The sequence below is a fragment of the Mauremys reevesii genome, linkage group 21 (genome assembly GCF_016161935.1).
Source record: "Mauremys reevesii isolate NIE-2019 linkage group 21, ASM1616193v1, whole genome shotgun sequence".
NCBI classification, from domain to species: Eukaryota; Metazoa; Chordata; order Testudines; family Geoemydidae; genus Mauremys; species Mauremys reevesii.
Genome location: NC_052643.1, coordinates 19,787,879 through 19,807,066, shown reverse-complemented (window position 1 = coordinate 19,807,066; position 19,188 = coordinate 19,787,879). Strand labels below are relative to the sequence as shown.

The 19,188-nt window shown below is 42.4% G+C and overlaps 1 protein-coding gene and 1 long non-coding RNA gene across 4 annotated transcripts in view; one reads left to right on the top strand and one right to left on the bottom strand.

Annotated features, from left to right (window-relative positions):
* The window catches only part of CAMTA1 (calmodulin binding transcription activator 1), an 833,035-nt gene that overhangs the window by 165,556 nt on the left and 648,291 nt on the right, over positions 1–19,188 (bottom strand). The window lies entirely within an intron of this gene.
* On the top strand, positions 1,433–7,357 carry LOC120387664. The gene is made up of 3 exons (XR_005590285.1): positions 1,433–1,475; positions 4,651–4,739; positions 7,243–7,357. It is a non-coding gene; the product is annotated as an uncharacterized LOC120387664 (long non-coding RNA).

The following is a 19,188-nucleotide window of genomic DNA, read 5'->3' as shown; positions in this document are numbered from 1 at the left end:
GGACAATTCATCTATGCTCAGCTATAGAAAACCCTTTGGTCAAAATTTCTCCATCACTGAAGAGACTCAGTTTTCCCTGACCCAGTATTTGCTTTCTTTAAGTAACATCTCTTATATTAGTTCTTATATTAGCCATGGGGGGGCTGCTGAGGCAATTGCGCTGGGACATGCTTTGCTCCAGGAGAGCGAATAATTCACAGCAGAGAGAAAAGGTCACTAAGTTCATCAAAGTGCTAGTCTCTTAGGATGCCATCTACAGCAGGTGTTGAAATAAATCCACACTTTAGCCTTAACAACCTTGCCTTGTGGGCTATGATGTTCTATTCTGGTTCTTATACTGAGCCCGTCATTATGGTATCTGAGCACCCAGGACAACAACAAAGGTGCCACAGAAAAAGATTTTTTTTCTAATACTCCAATGGCTGCTTCCTATTTTTGTTATTTTGGATGATGCCTTAGTCAGATTAGTGACCTCTTAAGTCTCACAAGCATGTTTTTTGTTCTCTGTATTTTTGATTTGTTACTTATCCCCATACCAGGATGCAATCTATTCCCAACATTCTCATTCATTCTCATATTACTGCTAGCAACACTATACAGTAAGCACTGGACTGTGGGGTTCAAGGTTACTGAAAAGGATGTGAATGTCAGTCTGTTGCCTGCTGGGAAGATGTGCTTGGGGATACATCAGATAAACGCGGTTTAATATTTGATGTTCATTGTAAGGTGCATGGTAAAAGAGTCTTTTTATTTTATTTTATTTTGTTTTATTTACCCTATCTCTGGGGGCTCTGTCATTTATAGTTTCTTTAAATTTGTTACTGTTGATATCAGTGACTAGCAATAAAAATCTCAGAGGAAGAACATTAATAATATTTGAAACAGTTCCAGAATGTTGGCTTTGAGAGTCTTGTGAAACTTTTGATCCAATGGGGTAATCCTTGTATCACTGCTATATAACTTACACATTATCTGAAGATCTTGTTGTGACTCTCTAGTTATTCCAGCAAAGAGTAAAACCCAGTCTCAGTGATTCTAACACTCTCTTTCCCTTTCCATGTTACATTTCTTTTTCTCTCTGAAGTCAAGCTTCATTTTTGGCAGAAAAAGGGAGCGTCTATAAACATGTGAGATTCCAAATCAAAGGTGAATTGACAAGATACAACATTGCAGCATTTGAAGCAATTTTTAAGAGTGCATTTTATTTCTGGGTAAGGAGAGCTAGCTAGTTGTTAGATGCGAGATTCCTGTAGCTTATTTCCCTCAGAATTCATTTGACTGATATGAAACCTACGAGAATTTTTAAAATTAGTTTTCTCCTATCATTCAATATTAATTTAAAGGGCTCCCCTAATCCTCATGCATTATCAATGTTCATAATGTCTTACCTGATCCTTTTCTTTCAGGTAGTTTTTTTCACCCTGTGCAGACACTTGGGAATAGCTCCTCCCAGCCAGCAGGTGGAGACGGTGCAAGTAAGCTTTTGAATGATGTCATGCTTATATAAGGGGGGCTTGCTGGTGCCTTGGACACCTCACCAGACAGACAGACTTTCACAGCACGGGGGAGGGGGGATGCCAGAGGCACCAGCATCTTCAGAACCTTTTCTACCGTAAACTCAGTCACACGATGAGAGCCTGGACCAGCAGGGATGAGTTCCGGGAGAGAAAATGCATCTCGTACCGAGAATGCCATCCTGCTCGTTCTTCCTTTCTACCAGTCTGAAGCTGTGACATGCCCCAGATAGTACAGAGTAATGAGACCTTACAGCTCTTGCCATAGGCCATGTCAGGATATACTTGGATGTCTAACCTGCAGCGTTTACCACCATAGATCCCCAGCTGGTTGTCTTGCAGATTGCTACCAGAGAAGACATGAAGCTACCACCCCACTTATATCAATAACTTTAACACATTCATTTTCTCTGCTGCTCAGAGAAGCTTTTACAATACCCTCCTCTCTGATCCACCTGGTGACAGTAGATTTAACTCCATGTTAGCCCTCCTGGAGGCTTCAGTATAGTACAAGTTGTTTTGTTTGTTTGTTTTCTTAGTGGTGAGGTTTGCTGTAGATTTTCTGAGCTCATCTGACATCCATCCAGGTTATGGAGTAACGCCTCTGTTGTTTCATGTGAAAGGAAACGTCACCTCTTTGCATATATAGCTGTGGAGGCCTTGTCCAGATGGAGTATGATGAAAAGCTCTCGGCTCAAACTGGCTTTTAGTTTCTTAACTCCTCAGGTCAAGCAGAGGTCCACTGAAAACTGAACTTGTAGAAACAGGAAACCTTTCCCACTCTTGCTGGCAAACCAGTGCTTTTCCAACAGTCTCATTTTGTTGATCACTTTCTAACAGAAATATCCTTTCCTGAACCAAACCCCCTTCTCTAACTGCTTGGTTCTAAAAGTATTTTATTCCGGAGACTTTAGCAAGGGCTTCTTGGAGGTGAATTAACAAATGTGAAAAATCATTCCCCCGTGGTCAGTAGCATGTCAGTGACCTTTGCATATACCTAACAATATAGAGTCCACACTCTGTCTTTATACAGAATGCTATTTGGGTGTTCAGGAGTCTGTAAATGGCAGTCACACTCCTCAAATTACTAATTGACCTTCTGGATGTCAAGTGCCCCCAGGTTTACCTCAGGCAGCTTAACCTTCTAACATGGTCATTTATCCCACGATGAAGACTGCTTCATCCAGCATTAGTGCTTAGTCAATATTCTATCATCATTATTGATGAAAGGTTACATTTGAGATACTAGTGGTGCAAATAGTTTGAAAATCTTACTGAAGAGAAGTAACTTCAGAGCTCTCAAGCCCTCTCCTGAAGGGTGAAGGATCAGATTAAAGTCCCCTGCTTGGTATCTATTAATTAGTCTCACAGATGACACAACTGAGGCTGAAGATGTTGCACTGTCACCAGAAAAATATGCTATTTCAATTAGTTGGAAATGAGGTGCCCTGACACCAAAATGATCAAGAGAGCAACAGGGATGCTGACTTCGTGCCAAAGCTGGAAGCAATTGACCTTCTCTCCTTAGCAATGCAACAACAGAGAGGCTGATGCTGCTAGTTAATGAAAATGAGAGTTATTGTATGCGTGTCCCTGTCATATCCATCTCATAATCCTGCTCCAATTCCTTACTGGTTATAACACATCCTAACAAACACTACCGCTCTCCTCTCACAAAAGCAAACATACTCCATAATGTAAGCCATATACAGGACATGCGTTTGACAAAGTGAGTATTCACCCATGAAAACTTATGCTCCAATACGTCTGTTAGTCTATAAGGTGCCACAGGACTCGTTGTCACTTTTTACAGACCCAGACTAACATGACTACCCCTCTGATACTATACTCAATAATATAAGCCATATACAGGATTGTTCTTTTTGAATGTGTACTGACTATCTCAGCTAGATGCTAATGTGATAAATAAATATAAATACTATTCCCACATAGAAACATAGAATCTCAGGGTTGGAAGGGACCTCAGGAGGTATCTAGTCCAACCCCCTGCTCAAAGCAGGACCAATTCCCAACTAAATCATCCCAGCCTGGGCTTTGTCAAGCCTGACCTTAAAAACCTCTAAGGAAGGAGATTCCACCACCTCCCTAGGTAACCCATTCCAGTGCTTCACCACCCTCCTAGTGAAAAAGTTTTTCCCAGTATCCAATCTAAACCTCCCACACTGCAACTTGAGACCATTACTCCTTGTTCTGTCATCTGCTACTACTGAGAACAGTCTAGATCCATCCTCTTTGGAACCCCCTTTCAGGTAGTTGAAAGCAGCTATCAAATCCCCTCCCATTCTTTTCTTCTGCAGACTAAACAATCCCAGTTCCCTCAGCCTCTCCTCATAAGTCATGTGCTCCAACCCCCTAATCATTTTTGTTGCCCTCCACTGGATTCTTTCCAATTTTTCCACATCCTTCTTGTAGTGTGGGGCCCAAAACTGGACACAATACTCCAGACGAGGCCTCACCAACGCCCAATAGAGGGGAATGATCACATCCTTCGATCTGCTGGCAATGTTCCTACTTATACAGCCCAAAATGCCGTTAGCCTTCTTGGCAACAAGGGCACACTGTCAACTCATACCCAGCTTCTCATCCACTGTAACCCCTAGGTCCTTTTCTGCAGAACTGCTGGCTAGCCATTCGGCCCCTAGTCTGTAACAGTGAATGGGATTCTTCTGTCCTAAGTGCAGGACTCTTCACTTGTCCTTGTTGAAGGACTTCCCATATTCGCTCCCTCGTGTGCACTAACACACATTCCTCTTATACACACACACATCATGCTTACACAAGTATTACATGGCAGCTTTAGACAATGGGGGACATAGTGATTGCATAACACCGGTTTTTACTTTCTCTCTCAGCAGAGAGATCAGCAACTGAGTGGGTCATGGCAACTGATTCCAAGAGGGGTCTATGCTGGTCAGGAGGTTATCAATCCTACACCATTCACTAGTACTGAAATTCACATTAAAAAAAGAGAGCTAATGAAATCAACCCTCTAAACTCTCTGCTCTGTACTGCTATATTCCGCCTTGCCGAATAGCTGGGCCACAAACCCTACTAAAAACCAAATTTATATTCCTAAAATGTACCTCGTTTGTTTGTGCTACATTCTCAACTACAGATTCTGCAGTGTCTCATGATGAGGATTCCTCCCCTGAAGCCCTTGGGAATTGTGTGTGGAAACCAGCTGCAGAATCAGGCAATAAACAGGTAAATTTATAAATGATCAGGGCTCTTTATTCACTTCAGTGAAGGTGTTTAACTCCCATTGGCATCAATAGGACACTAGTGTTATATGTGTGCACCTAGGAGAAAATATAACTCTCAGCAAACAGCACCAGTAGCCAAACTCAGCTCCCCAGAGCTCTGCACCACTTCACCCACAAGGTGGCTTTGCAGAAAGAAAAGAGGCTAATGGAATCCCAATGCTAAATGTGTTCTCTATATCTGCCACCGGAGAAAATGTGCTTTTAGTTTTAACACTGAAAGTGGAGCTGAGGCAGCATGCAGGAGGCTCAAACAGGATCATTATTTTGGGTGTTGAGTGGCAGAAAAACAGCATGTGATGGGTAGGGGCAATTTCTGATGATAGGATGCCAGAGTGACCGACCTGGCAGGCAGCCTCAGTTAACACAGAGTAAAAATAAATAGGGGAAAATAAATAAATATTCCCCCAGGAAGATCAGCAAACTCATCATAAAACTTCAGCCCAATTACCAGAGCTACTCTCATGCACACCAAGAGCCAGGAGTGCTGACTCACTGTTTTCTGAGTTAATGCCCTGGTTAATGCCCATGCAGCTCACTGGATTCAAAGGGGCAGGACAGATTCTTTCCTGGCTACTGTCTGCTCACATTTTCCTTTACAGGTCAGGGTCTCTCCCTACTCCACAGTGGAATTTATCCTAACTTGCTTCCAGGTGTGGGAAAGCATGTAGCGAAAGAAACTGGCTTTGGGGCACTGAAAGAGGGAAATGCTGAAGCTGATAAAAGAATCCCATCCTGCATCAAGCCCCGGAATTAGTGCAGGGAGCCCAGAGGCTATCTGGGGGTACGGTTATTATTTGTAGTTAGCAAGAGTTGATGTCATTAGGCCAGCCCAGGAAAAGCACCCGCCCTTCAGCACATTTTGCAGCCTCAGAGCTGCTGTATGGGAGCAGCCTGGTAATCTTCTAGCACATGACAGGAGGCCGATAACCTCAGCACCTGTATTATTTAAGCAGAACAAGGTGAGCCTTTGTTTAGCCCTTGGGCTCAGGTCGAATGGATGGTAAAAGTAGAAGCTACAACCAATTAGATTTTTAAACAGAGAGCGAGAGAATCTATCAGAAGCCTCTTTGGAGGCTTAGCATGCCAGTTGTGTAGTGCTGCCTGGGATTCTAGCCCGACTAACAAAACTCAGGATATTTAGAGACCTGTGTGACAGTCTCACATGCATTACAATATCTACTAGCCACATAGGAACTCTCTTCTGCATTGTCTGTGAACTGCTATTCTCTGCTTTTGAGAGCTGTGTGTTTGTGTAGATGAGTCAGTTTCTCTCTGGCCTTTTGCTATCATCATTACCAGAATGTACTATGAAATTAAAAAGCAACAAAGAGTCCTGTGGCACCTTATAGACTAACAGAAGTATTGGAGCATGAGCTTTCGTGGGTGGATACCCACTTTGTCAGATGCAGATCCAGACTAACATGGCTACCCCTCTGATATATGAAATTAAAGAGTTTCTGACCTCTCCTGAAAAATATCTGATTTAGAGATAAATCTGCAGGCATGACCATGTATTTTTCTCTCTTCAAAATGGAGATCCCTCTGGTTTTGGTTAGAGATATAAGCAATTTGACTGAACCCCGTACACAGAAAGAAGCTTGTTACTTCAAAAACCAGTGTTCATTCTACTCCAGAACATGGGCAGCAAAAAGAATGTCAAACTATTTCTACATAAAAGATGGCATGTACATTCCAGCCCATCTATCGCTGCTTCTGATCAGAGCTGCATGGCTGGGCTACACTGTCCCAGGATTAGCTCTGCTCGTTTGACACTGACTACCTCATGTGCAATCAGGGGCTTCCCACTATCACAAAAAGCTGTGAGAAACCCCGAATCCTTTGTTTGTGGATGCACCAATTAGCTGCCTGGCTGATAACCACTTCACTCCCTATAACTGGTTACTGGGAGTCACCACACGGCAGTATTACAGACAGTCTTACAGGTTCTTTTAAGTGGAATGTAAAGGCAGTTCTGGAAATCTTGGGAGAAATGACATGGTGTTAGTTGGGGCTGTGACATTATACTCCATATTCTTAATGAAAATATGCTTGTGATAGAAATATGACATAACTAAGACACTAAGGCACCAGCGCAGCAAGCAGGTGCTTGGGGCAGCCAATGGAAAGGGGCAGCACATCTGGGTCTTCAATGGCAATTTGGCGGCGGGTCCCTCGGTCCCTCTCAGAGGGAAGGACCTGCCGCCGAAGAATGAAGCAGCGGCGGTGGAGCTGCTGCCGAAGTGCTGCCAATCGCAGCTCCCCCCACTTGGGGCGGCAAAAACGCTGGAGCCAGCCCTGCTAAGACATGCTTTATGCAAGATAACTCTTGTAAGGTATCATTGGAAAGGTTGTAATTTACTGAATCTGACTATCCTATTTGTATGCATGTATCATGTCTAGATCTGAAATTACGAATATTGACTCTGTATCTGTATTTCAACTAGGTTACGTTGGGTGACCCCCCCTGCTAACACTTCAGGTACAACAATGAGAAAGCCCAACAGTGCTGACGGCCCATCAGCAAGAGACAATGGATTGTAAAAGAGCTTAGTCTTCCTGCGAACATGTCGGTCAGCGTGTGAAGAACGGCTACAGGGGCCCTACAGAGGCATGTGACCATGTCACCTGATACCGGAACCCATCTTGAATTCTGTACTTTTTCACGAGAAGCTGGGGAGGGGGAACTAGGAAACAAAGAACTCCTGCCTTGTGCAAATCCCATATAAGAGTGGGGAGTGAGGTAATCCCAGTCTTCAGTTCTCCCCTGCTCACCCAAGATGACGGCTGGAAACAACTAAGACTGAACTGTGGGAAGGAACTGCACTCAGGCTGGAAGGGCGTCTGGCCTGTGAAGAACCACATTTAGGGTGAGAACTTACACGTAACCAGTTTCTTTAGTGTATTAACCTTAGTTTACGTGCTGTTTTATTTTCTTAGTAATCTGCCTTGTTCTGTCTGCTACCTTCTTAACTACTTAAAATACACCTGTTATACTTAATAAATTTATTTCTGGTTTACAATATAACCCAGTTTATGTGATTTCTAACTGGGGGGCAGAGGAGTTGTGCATACCCCCCCTCCACGTAGAGGGAAGAGGTGAATTTCATATCATTCTGGGTTTGTAATCCAAGGGAGGGTGGACATCTGGGTGCTGTGGCAAGCTCCTTAAGCTGAGCCTTCCCAGAGTGGATCTCGGTTTCTCTGTGCAGCTGAGCTTGGCTGGAAAAGGCGGGGGAGCCTAGCCCAGCAAGACCAGGTAAAAGGGGGCTAAGGCTGGCAGAACAGTCTGCCTCAGTGGCATCCCAGCACACCAGGTGACATCCCAGGGGTATACGCTACAAAGCTTAAAGGGACAAGTCCTAGTTCCATGCCTTACTACAGTACCGGCTGCAGACTCAACCATTAAACAACACACGTCATTTTTTCTTTGACTGATCAGCTACTTAAAGGAACAACATGCACAGCTAACCTATGACACAGCCCAGAACTGGAGCAGTAACCAGTGTGGTGGGAAGAGAGCCTGAGACATAAGCCCTTGTATCAGAGGCCTGGTATGAGGCAGGACCTGCTCACAGACTCTGGCAAGAACAGGGCTGATATTGCAGAAATACACATTCCTAAGAAGTGCTAGGCACAGAGTGCTCACGCAAACGCATCCCACTATCCAGTGGTACCAGAACATCCCAATATCAAGAATGGTACAAAAACATTCCCCAAGGATAAAAGGAACACACTGACCCCCCTCCTAAAAGATAAGGTCAGGATGACAGTACATAATAGAGATGTTTTGATTGAACCAACACGTACAAGGTGATGGGTAATAACTAGCCATGTCAGGGGGGCAGTAACTAACTATGTCAGAGGCAGTACGTAACTTGTTTGTATCAGGGTATAAAGATGTATCTCAGAGGGAGTATCTTTGTCTGACCGAGGCGGGAATGGAAAGTCCCGCCATTCACTGAACCGTGTCCCTTATCACGGGCATATGTCTTAGCATCCTCGTAGAGTCTGCCAGATGCTACTACCGTGCTTTGTTGACAATAAACCTAGTCTGGCGCCTTCGTACCTTAATGGATCTTGTGGTCATTGGGCGATTTGCTCGAGATCTGCTGTGCCAGCTGTCTGTGCAGAGCTGGGGCAGCACACAGGGAGAACACAGGCAGCCGAACAGCTAACCACAACCAGCACACCAAGAGCTTAGCATGGTAATGTTTAAATTTTAACAGAAGAATTTCTGAAGTCAGTGAACACTGAGGAAACTGACTATAGATCAAAGGGTTCCTTTAGGCTTCAGCATACTCTGAATCAAAAGTAACATCTAAGAAATAGGTCACTCCAAGGAATAAACAGCTATCCCAGCTATTTCTTAGCAAACAACTGTTGTTTCTTAGCAAGCCCAGAAACAATTAGATCTATCAATATTCACTGACCAACTAATTGACCTCTCCTGTTTAAAGAAAACATGCAAACACCCCTCCTTTTAACCACTAGGTTAGAACAACAGAAATTCAAGGAGCCAAAAGACTCTTCCTTACATTGCACTGGCTGCACATTCAGTCACCTTCTATTGCACTGAGAACCAAGAACAGGGTTCCCTTAAAAACATACCACAACCAAATCAATGTACATAACTGAGGAAGTGCTAAGGAGTGCTCCAGGCATTGATGGTATGGAGGTTGCAGCCAGCTGGCATGCTGAAGGCTTTCTATCTCAAACAAGGCGGCCAGAGACTGGCTGCTCCCCTAATTGTCAGGGTCTCAGTGCCTTTTTGTGCCCTTCCAAACATACTGTTCTTTCACACTTTTCTTCGGTGCACAGAACATGGGAGACAAATGGTGACAAAAGTCTTCTGGCACATTCTACAAGGAAAAACTAGTTTTTCTTCTGCAACTTAAACATGTTTCAAGTCTGTAAATACATCATTGTACAATGTTGTGTGGTACCAAATCAAATGCCTTACAGAAGTCTAAGTATATTACATTAGCACTATTTCCTTTAGCAATCAAACTTGTAGCCTCAATAAAAAAAAGAATACCCACTTACTTTGATAGACCCTATCTTCCATAAACCCACGTTGATTGGCAATAATTATATTACCTCCCTTTAATTCTTAATTAATTCAGTCCTGTATCAGATGTTCCATTATCTTGCCCCAGACTGATATCAGAGTGACGGGTCTATAATTACCTGGTCATCCCTTTTACCCTTTTTATGTATTAACACATTAGCTTTATTCCAATCTTCTGGAACTTCCCCAGTGTTCCAAGACTTAGTAAAAATCAACATTAATGGTCCAGCGAGCTCCTCTACCAGCTATTTTAAAATTATTGGATGCAAGGTATTCAGGCCTGCTGATTTTAAAATGTCTAACTTTAGTAACTGTTGTTTAACATCTTCCTGAGATGCTAAGAAATGGAAAGAGTGTTATCATATGACTCATCACCCTTTCCCCCCCAAATACAGAACAGAATTGTTTTTTGAACACTTCTGTTTTTTCTGCATTATTATTGATAATTCTACCATTCTATGGATGAACACACCATTGTTACAATTCTTATGGTTTCTAACATACTTTAAAAACGCCTTCTTATTGTTCTTAACTCTGTTGGCCACAAATTTCTCCTTGTGTCACTTTGCTTCCCTTATCAATTTTCTACAATTCCAAGCTTCTGATTTATATTAATTACTATCATCATCGTATTTTTTCAATTTGTTGTGCATGTATATATAATATATAGAGAGCTGCCTTTACTTCCCCTCTAAACCAGGTTGGGTTTTTAACCAATACGGACTCCTTCCTCGATTGTAGGATTTTGTTTTTTGGGGCTTCTAGTAAAGTATTCTTAAACAATTCCCAATTATCATTCACATTTTTATGATTAAATTCTTCTTATCACCTGATTTGGCTCATGTTTTCAGCTTTGTGAAATTGGCCCTTTTAAAGCACCAAATATGTATATTACTGGTCTGGACTTTAGTCTGTTTCCACCTTATAAATGTAATCAAATCATGATCACTTGTACCTAAGCTACCATTAATTTTTAGTTCTGTGATCAGTTCCTCTTTATCTTTCAAGACAAGGTCTAATATAGGATTCCATTTGTTGGATGCAACACTTGTTGAGTTAGGAAATAGTCATCTATACTCTTTAGAAATTCCAAGGATGTTTTATTACAGGCAGCATAAGATCCCCAGCATATGTCACTGAAATTGAAGTCCTCGATGATTACACAGCTTTTTTTCCCTATACATTTCAGATACACTGTGTGATCTGGTGATCTGTAGCAGACACCAGATAATACCCCAGAACACAAGGAAAAAAGAGAAACTTGATGTACCATCATAATAGAAAATGCTGCTGCTTCCACTTACATTGTAAAGTGTATTTACTCTTTCTGGTGAGGTAACCCAAGGGCAGGTCAACCCAGTCCCCTTAACGCTTGACTGGGAAGTTCCACTAAGCACTTAAGCTCCTTGACCATGAATTTGCAACGTACCAGCAGTAATTGTTTAAGAATATCAAAAGAAAGTAGATACAGCAAGTTTCTGGCCATTTATCAGCCCTAGATATAGGTCACTTTTCATCATGCCGAGCCTCAAGAAAAGATAAAAGCAGAAGAATTGATCTGAGTATCTATTGTTAGATGTGTCACATTACTGAAGCTACAGTTACATTTGTCCTTATGTAACATCTAACCTCCCTGCTATTGCTGGACCCTTCCTCATTGTAAGGTGGATCATCATTTACCCGTGTTCCGCTTGGATCACAAACTTTTCACATTTCCTTTCAGAGGAACAAATTCTGCTCTTGGTGTACCTGTGCAACCCAATTCAACACACAAAGGCTATACAGGTGTAACCGAGAGCAGAATTCAGCACTTGGTCTTTTTTTTCCGGTAAGGTTAACTACTTGTAAAGAACTGTCTTGTGTATATAGACACACAACAGAACGCCCTATAGGAAGATACCAGAATATAGGCCAGGCATTCTTACATGTTTCATCATTTCCTTTTCCTGGCTGAGATGCTCTTTTAGCTCACCGGACAAAGATCTGTGCTTTTGGAGTGACAGGTCATGCATTCTATCCCAGATACCCTTTATATACAGGTAGCTGTCAACCATAAGTGTCTGTATGTGTGCAGTCATGAATCACTGCACTATGATATCGCCAGAGTGGGCAAAAAGCGAAGGTTTATAGCACTAACATCATCTAGGGTGTACAGAATGGAGGGTCTCTACAAACATATTGGGCTTCTCTCACCACTTAAACATGGCTGTGAATGACTTCTTGTCTTACAGGTGCAAGTGACATATAAAGAGCCAGTTTGTCTACTCCCCCAGAGCCAGAAATATTCTCCTCTGGCTTCACAGTGAAAGGAAACTGCAGAAACATCAGATAAAGCAGGAAGTTTCAACTCACTGGAATTCCATGTATTATCTGCTTCAGAGGTTTCTGTAACAACAAAAATCTTTACATGCTGCTGCTGGCAAGCACAGCTGTTATGTTCACCTCAACCCACTGAGATCATATTGCCAGCTTAGTTAATGTCCGCCGTCCATTTGAAACGGTTACTTGGGAAGTGAGAAGTAATAATGCTGGGATAAGCCCAATACTGTCACTTTTCTGATATCCAGTGTTCTTGAAAAGTGTAAAATGCAAAGTGAATATAAAACTGAATGTTCTCCTGCAGTTACATAGCAAAAACTCACTAGACTACTAATGTGTCCTTAAACGCCAGAATCAGAGAACTGAGTTAGCAGCTTGTCTTGATTCACATCTTGAGGGCAGAATCGACACTGTACTCTCAAATGTTACCAAACAAGCCGTATTATTAAAAAGTGATGGAGACCATGTCATCCTATTCCTCCTGCCCCCCTGTGAACTTGAAGGGGAAATACTTTCCATGACACATACTCTCTTTCTACCACATCAGGGAATACTAATGGGATCTGTAAAAGAGTAAGCAACACTTTTGATGCCAGAAGCAGCAAAAATACTTACGCCGCTTGCTTTTGATACCTTGGGGCTTTGCTTATAGGGAAAGTATTATGTGAACAAACTCAGTATCTCTCTGGATATGCAGAGGCTATTTAATGATGAAACACCTACAAGTGTCAGGGAAGATCCCCTACTATAGCTGGCTCTGATCCTTTCTTCCTCATGCTTCAAGATATGATTATTGTTGTTACAGTCAGAAGGATCCTCAATGCATACTGCACTTCAATGTATTCAATACTGTATGAATCTGGAAAACTTGCCTCCATGTAAACCTACCCCTCTGACTTACACCTGGAAGTATGTAAGTGATCAGAAAGGTAGCCAAGACTTAATAAATTAATGCTAGATCTCTGTCTCGAACAATTGGTGCTTATTTCCTTCTCAAGTCAATCTGCTGGTTGGCAGAATAATAAACTAAAGCCACTATATCCAAGACCTTCTCACACACTCACATGCGAACATAGCAAGTCCATACTGGTTCGGTCCAATGGTCCATCTAGCCCAGTATGCTGTCTTCCAACAGTGGATGGTGCCAGATGCTTCAGAGGAAATGAACAGAACAGGTAATTACTGAGTGATCCATTCCCTGTAGTCCAGTCCCTGCTTCTGGCAGTCAGAGGTTTAAGGGACAACCAGAGCATGGAGCTGGATGCCTAACCCTCTTCGCTAATAGCCATTGATGGACCTATTCTCCATGAACTTATCTAAATCTTATTTTGAACCCGTTATAATTTTGGCCTCATTTTAACCAGTTATTTATCCAGGAGAAGACCTTCCTTCTTATCCCAGGCTCCTTACTTTGCTTTTGGTGTGAAACCTTGTCAAAGGATCTCTGAAGGTCCAAGTACGCTGTATTAACTGGATCACCTTTGTCCATGTACTTGCTGACACCCTCAAAGAATTCAAACAGACTGGGGAGGCTTGATTTCCCTTACAAAAGCTGTATTTGACTCTTCCCCACATGCTGTGTTCATCGATGTGCCTGATAATTCTTCTCTTCACTATAGTTTCAACCAATTTGCCTGGTACTGAAGTAAGGCTTTACTGGCCTGAAATTTCCAGGATCGCTTCTGGAGCCTTTAAAAAAAAATCTGCATTACATTGCTATCCTCTAGAAAACTGGTACAGAGGTTGATTTAAAAGATAGGTTATATTCCATAGTAGGTAATTCTGCAATTTCATATTTGAGTTCCTTCAGAACTCTTGGGTGAATACCATCTGGTCCTGGTGATTTATTACTGTTTAATTAATCAGTTTGTTCCAATCTGTTTCAAAACCTCCTCTATTGACACCTCAATTTAGGATAGGTCCTCAGATTTGTCACCTAAAAAGAATGGCACAGTGTGGGAAACTCCCTCACATCTTCTTCAGTGAAGACTGATGCAAAGAATTAATTTAGCTTCTCTGCAACAGCATTGTCTTCCCTGAGTGCTCCTTTAGCACTCTGATAGTCTCCAGTGACCCCACTGATTGTCTGACAGGCTTCTTGCTTCTGATGTACTTTAAATTTTTGGTACTTGTTAGTTTGTGTGTCTTTTGCTAGTTGCTTTTCAGATTCTTTCTTGGCCTACCTAATTATACTGTTAACACTTGCCAGAGTTCATTCTTCTTGCTATATTCCTCAATAGGATTAGTGAGGCTGTCATTGAGTCAGTTCCCTACTATTGTTTGGCTGAAAAGGGCATGCATATGAAGGAGACACTGCAGGACCCTTTCCCCTTTCCTGTGTGTTTTTCTTTTGTTCTCCGTCATGGTGCTAACTGCACATAACACAATGAACAAGGCAAGATCCAGACCTTGGTGGAGCCCAGGAATGCATCTATCACATCATCACTGCCAGGCTTGCCAGCCCCAACCATCATTCTGATGTTGTATCGGCAGGATAGGTGTTTCTGATCCCAGCCCATCACCAAGTCTGAAATCCCCACATTTCACAGAAATGATATTGCTGTTACATGCAAGACAAGAAGGTATTAAACACACCTCAAATAGCTGAGGTTTGCAGAATTACACGTACAATTATCCCAAGTGAATATATTATTGCATTTGTATGATATTTGGACTACAGTGAAAGGCAGACATTGTTTTCAGTATCACAAATTCCCCACCAAGTTCACTGTGTCATCTAGTCATCCTTTTTTATAGATACAGAAACAAGGAAAAAATGGAATCTAAAAGTGCACTGTCAACTTGAATGATTTTCCAGGTGCTTGTTACTAAACAACCATCAACCCTTGGAGCTCCAGAAAGGCAATAAAACCAATAGAACTAATAAAGGAAAACTGTGTGGGGCTTGACAAATCTGGCTGTCCCTGGCATGTGACAGCCAATTTTACCAAGTGGGCAAATTGAAGCTGTATCAGGGTTGTCCATAGCATAAGTGACCCTGAGAAAACTAGCACTGACTCTTAAAATTAAGCTTTATGTTCTTTGCTAAATCCCTCTATAAAAGGACTATTTCAAAAGATAGCTACAAAAATAACCTGCACTCAATAATTATTATTTAACACCAAAGGAAAAAATTGCTCATTAAATGCTCTTTAACCGCCATGCCGAACAATAATGTTACTCCTTACAGAAATATAGTGGCTTTCCATCCAAAATCCTCAAAATGCTGATCCCACCTATTCTCTATTAACGATTATTTTAGACCTCTGTTAAAGATACATGGCAGAACAAGCTACCAGTTTGGTTTTGCAGTTCTCTCAGTGACGCACTGTAGGCTTCTCTTCACCTTTGACACTTGAACGCAGTGGTTCCCAACTTGCAACTTGTGGTCGTCTGTGGAGAGCTGGCTATTTACATTGTGCTGGCTCTTACAGTCTGCATTACAGGGTCTAAAAATATATCCCCTTCCTAATATCACTCTTCCATGTAAGCAATTGCTGTAGATGCCTCAGAGATGTTATCTGACAAATAACAGGAGAGAGAGTCCATGTGACTGTATATGAGAGCTGAGGTGTGCATGAGCTGATCTCTTTATTATGATGCAGTTCACACTGGGAAACAGTTTGAGAAGCCCTGTCTTAACCTTAAGCCCATTATGTGAAGCCCTGACACGTCAACACTGCTTCAGCACCTCATTGCTATGCTGCCCTGTGACATAGCCTGATGCCTCACACTTCTTGCAGGTAGCTAGAGATAGCAAACCACAATTTTTAAGTAAATACTGAAATTGGTACCAAGTAAAAGAAATGAAGCATTGTCATTTGGTTTAGCCGGTTAATTGAGGTGAATCTGACTCTATCTGACAGGCTTGATCTTTTGACTGGGATAGTGCTGTCTTTTGAATAAACCCAAAGTGTGATTTTGCCTCTCTCTTTGTACCATGACCTCACATAGGGCAGTCTGTGACGTGCACAGGCAGTCTCAGTTGCCAACATTCTCCAGTGCCCTACTGCACTACACCTACCACACGTTCCTTTGTAATTTCCCAGAAACATAGTTGTAAGTCATGAGGCTACTCATGGAAAAAAAATCACGATATAGGGAAGTGATACACACAAAGTGGTAGGAGTACCACAGTCCACTGTAATGCAGCAATGAAAATTGCTAGCCAGGAGGAAAACTATTTCTTCAACTGAACTAATAAAGGAAATAATTAAAGACTGTAGTAAGGTGCTGTCCTCCAAGCCAGAGGGGGAGGAACCACTCTTTCCGCTCAGCTGGGTGGAGTCCAGGCCCGGTTCTCCCATTGAAAGTTGAGAGGCGGCGCAGAAAGTATAAAGGGCAAAGCCCCTAGCCCAGTGGAGGCCGAGCCAGGGAAGGAGATGGACACATCCTGCTTGTTGTTGCCCGCCGACCCTGCTGCCGAGCCAGGGGGCGGCCCGAGGAGGAGTTGGAGCTGGTGGGACTGATGCTTGCTTTTGATACCTTGGGGCTTTGCTTATAGGGTCTTGTGCAGCTCTTGCACTTCACTGAGTTTCACTTTCATGCATTCAAAAACTTGCTGCATTTAATATATTTATATTTTAAAGTTTTTAAATTTCTCATTCAGGAACTTTCCCATTCTCTGGGATCCTCCCACTTTGCAGGATCCTAGAACCCAGGCTCCAGCCCAAGTCCAAACACCTACACCGCAATGAGACAGCCCCTTAGTACAAGCCCTGAGAGCCTTTGTCAGCTGGCACGGATCAGCCCTGGGTATTTAATTGCAGTATAGACATACCCACAGAATGAGTCAGATTCAGGCTCCTTGTAGAATGATTCAGCATGCAAATGACTCAGCCAGCACCAACAACGGTGGGTTAGGAAGAAACTTCAGTAAGTATAACAAAGTCAGGATAAACTTCCTCAATACAGTTTCTCAGGGAATAAGGTTCAGTACTGGAATTTTCTGGTCAGTCCTGATTAAGGCTCAACAAAGCCTGAAGTCACTTCAATGCCATCTAATAATGTCAAAAATCATTACGTCAGGAAGCACTAGTGAATATTACAAATCGAACCCCCTAAATGTAATTTACTCTATGACGTAATAGTGTCAGTCACACACAACTTGTGTTGCTTCCAGTTGCCAGGGAATGAGTGAGGAGATCAGATACTCAACTTCTGCAAGGAACAAGAGTTGTTTTTAACTAGTTGGCTGTTTACAAGTCCAGCCCAATAACTACCCTTATTTTTTGCATTTCTTTGGACTCTGAAGAACTGATCAGAAGTTGTAATTGTTTTCTGAAACTCTGAAGCCTTAAAGTTGTGTGACAGGCCTACTTTAAATGTTTTACAATAAAAATCTGTTACCAAATTCTAGACTTAATTTATCCAAGAACTTGTTAAAATTCCCTCTGTGCAGTCACTGAATGAATGTGCTTTTGAAGTCATTTACTCACCAATAAATTACAATGGTCTGAAATCATTAGCAACAAAGTAAATTGTTTTAATTGATCTGAACTTCGTTATGACCCAGGAGCTTCGTTTCTGCGCAACTGCACTTTCCAAAGGACTACAATAACAAATTAATCTCTCTTGAATCCTGTCATCTTTAAAGTGCTCCCTGCTCTGAAGAGCTTCACAGGGAAAAAACTTGTTAAAGTAAGGGGGCTAAGTAGTTCTCAATGAGTTCAAGTTCCTCTCTGCTGAAATACAGAACAGTTGGCTCCAAAGGGAGTATGAAGTCTGTTCTCTGTTGATACCAGGACAAGTTCACATACCCTTCCCCTTTTAATTGGCTAGTGGTTGTAAAACCCTTTCAGGAGACAAGATTTAAAGGCACCTGTCATTCTCTTGGTCTAGTATTTTATTTCTAGGACAAGGGGTCAGGAGTGCTAAAGAAGATGCACATTTAACATGGGGAGAGGGAAAGCCTGTCTATCACTCTGATGTGCTCCCACTGTCTAATTGTACTAATGAGCTTGGAAGTGCATCCGATCCACTGTTCCTCAGCTGAGGGCTCACGCCCAGGGACACAGGGCTGTAAGTGTGCATTTGGGGTGAGAAATGGATCCCAGATTGGAGGTAAGTCTAGGGAAGGGGAGGAAAGAATTTGCTTCCACAACAGAACTTTCTCTAGGGGAAGGTTCCTGGCAGTAAAAGTAGAATGATCAGTCTTGGGTCCATGCCCTTGTCTCTGGATCTTGCCTGTTTGGGAGCTCCATGGCTGATAGGAAGCCTGGTACTGTAGTTAGTTGTCTTAGATGGCAAGCAGCAGATAAGTTAGTATACACTTGGATTTCAAGAGAGCTGTTCAGAAGAAAGTTCTGCTGGGCATTATCTATGCTGGGAAATGCATCAGGTCAGAAAATGCTTTAACTAGAGCACCAGGGGTAAACATGAATGATTGGTGTGTGTAAGTGTGTGTAAGTACAATCTTGGTGTGTGTAAGTACAATCCTTTTAAAAATGTGTCAGCAACTGATGGCTGACCCTAGGGCACACTCATGTAAGAAAACATATTAACATGTTTTAGCGGAGAGAGAAGCACAAACAATGAATGTGTTTTTAAACACGACACTCCTTGTTCACACTTCTGTTCAGCGTTGTTTTAGTGAATGTGTTTCCGACGGCGATGCTTTTGCCCAGTATAGAAAAGGTCTTTTAGGGACCAGCTGTTTGCCCATATGGTCACTAGCCAGTGCAGCACTGCAGGTCTATCAGCTGAGAACACACTGAACAGCTTCCCCAATGCTCTACCGTAGAATGCCACCTCCCACATTCACTTTCCCTTTGAACAAAACCATTGTTTTGGAAAGGACTGTCACTGCACTGTACATAAACAAACCCCGGCACGGAACGTATGGCCTCATTCTGCCACAGCCCCACATTTACACGTTGTGCCAGACAAGCCTGATTTTCTTTTTTAATAGAATCACAAAACAAACAGATCACGTTACCCAGTAGTTGTACTATGTGGAGATACTGGGAAGTATTTGCTACGAGGCATCACACAATCAGGTGAA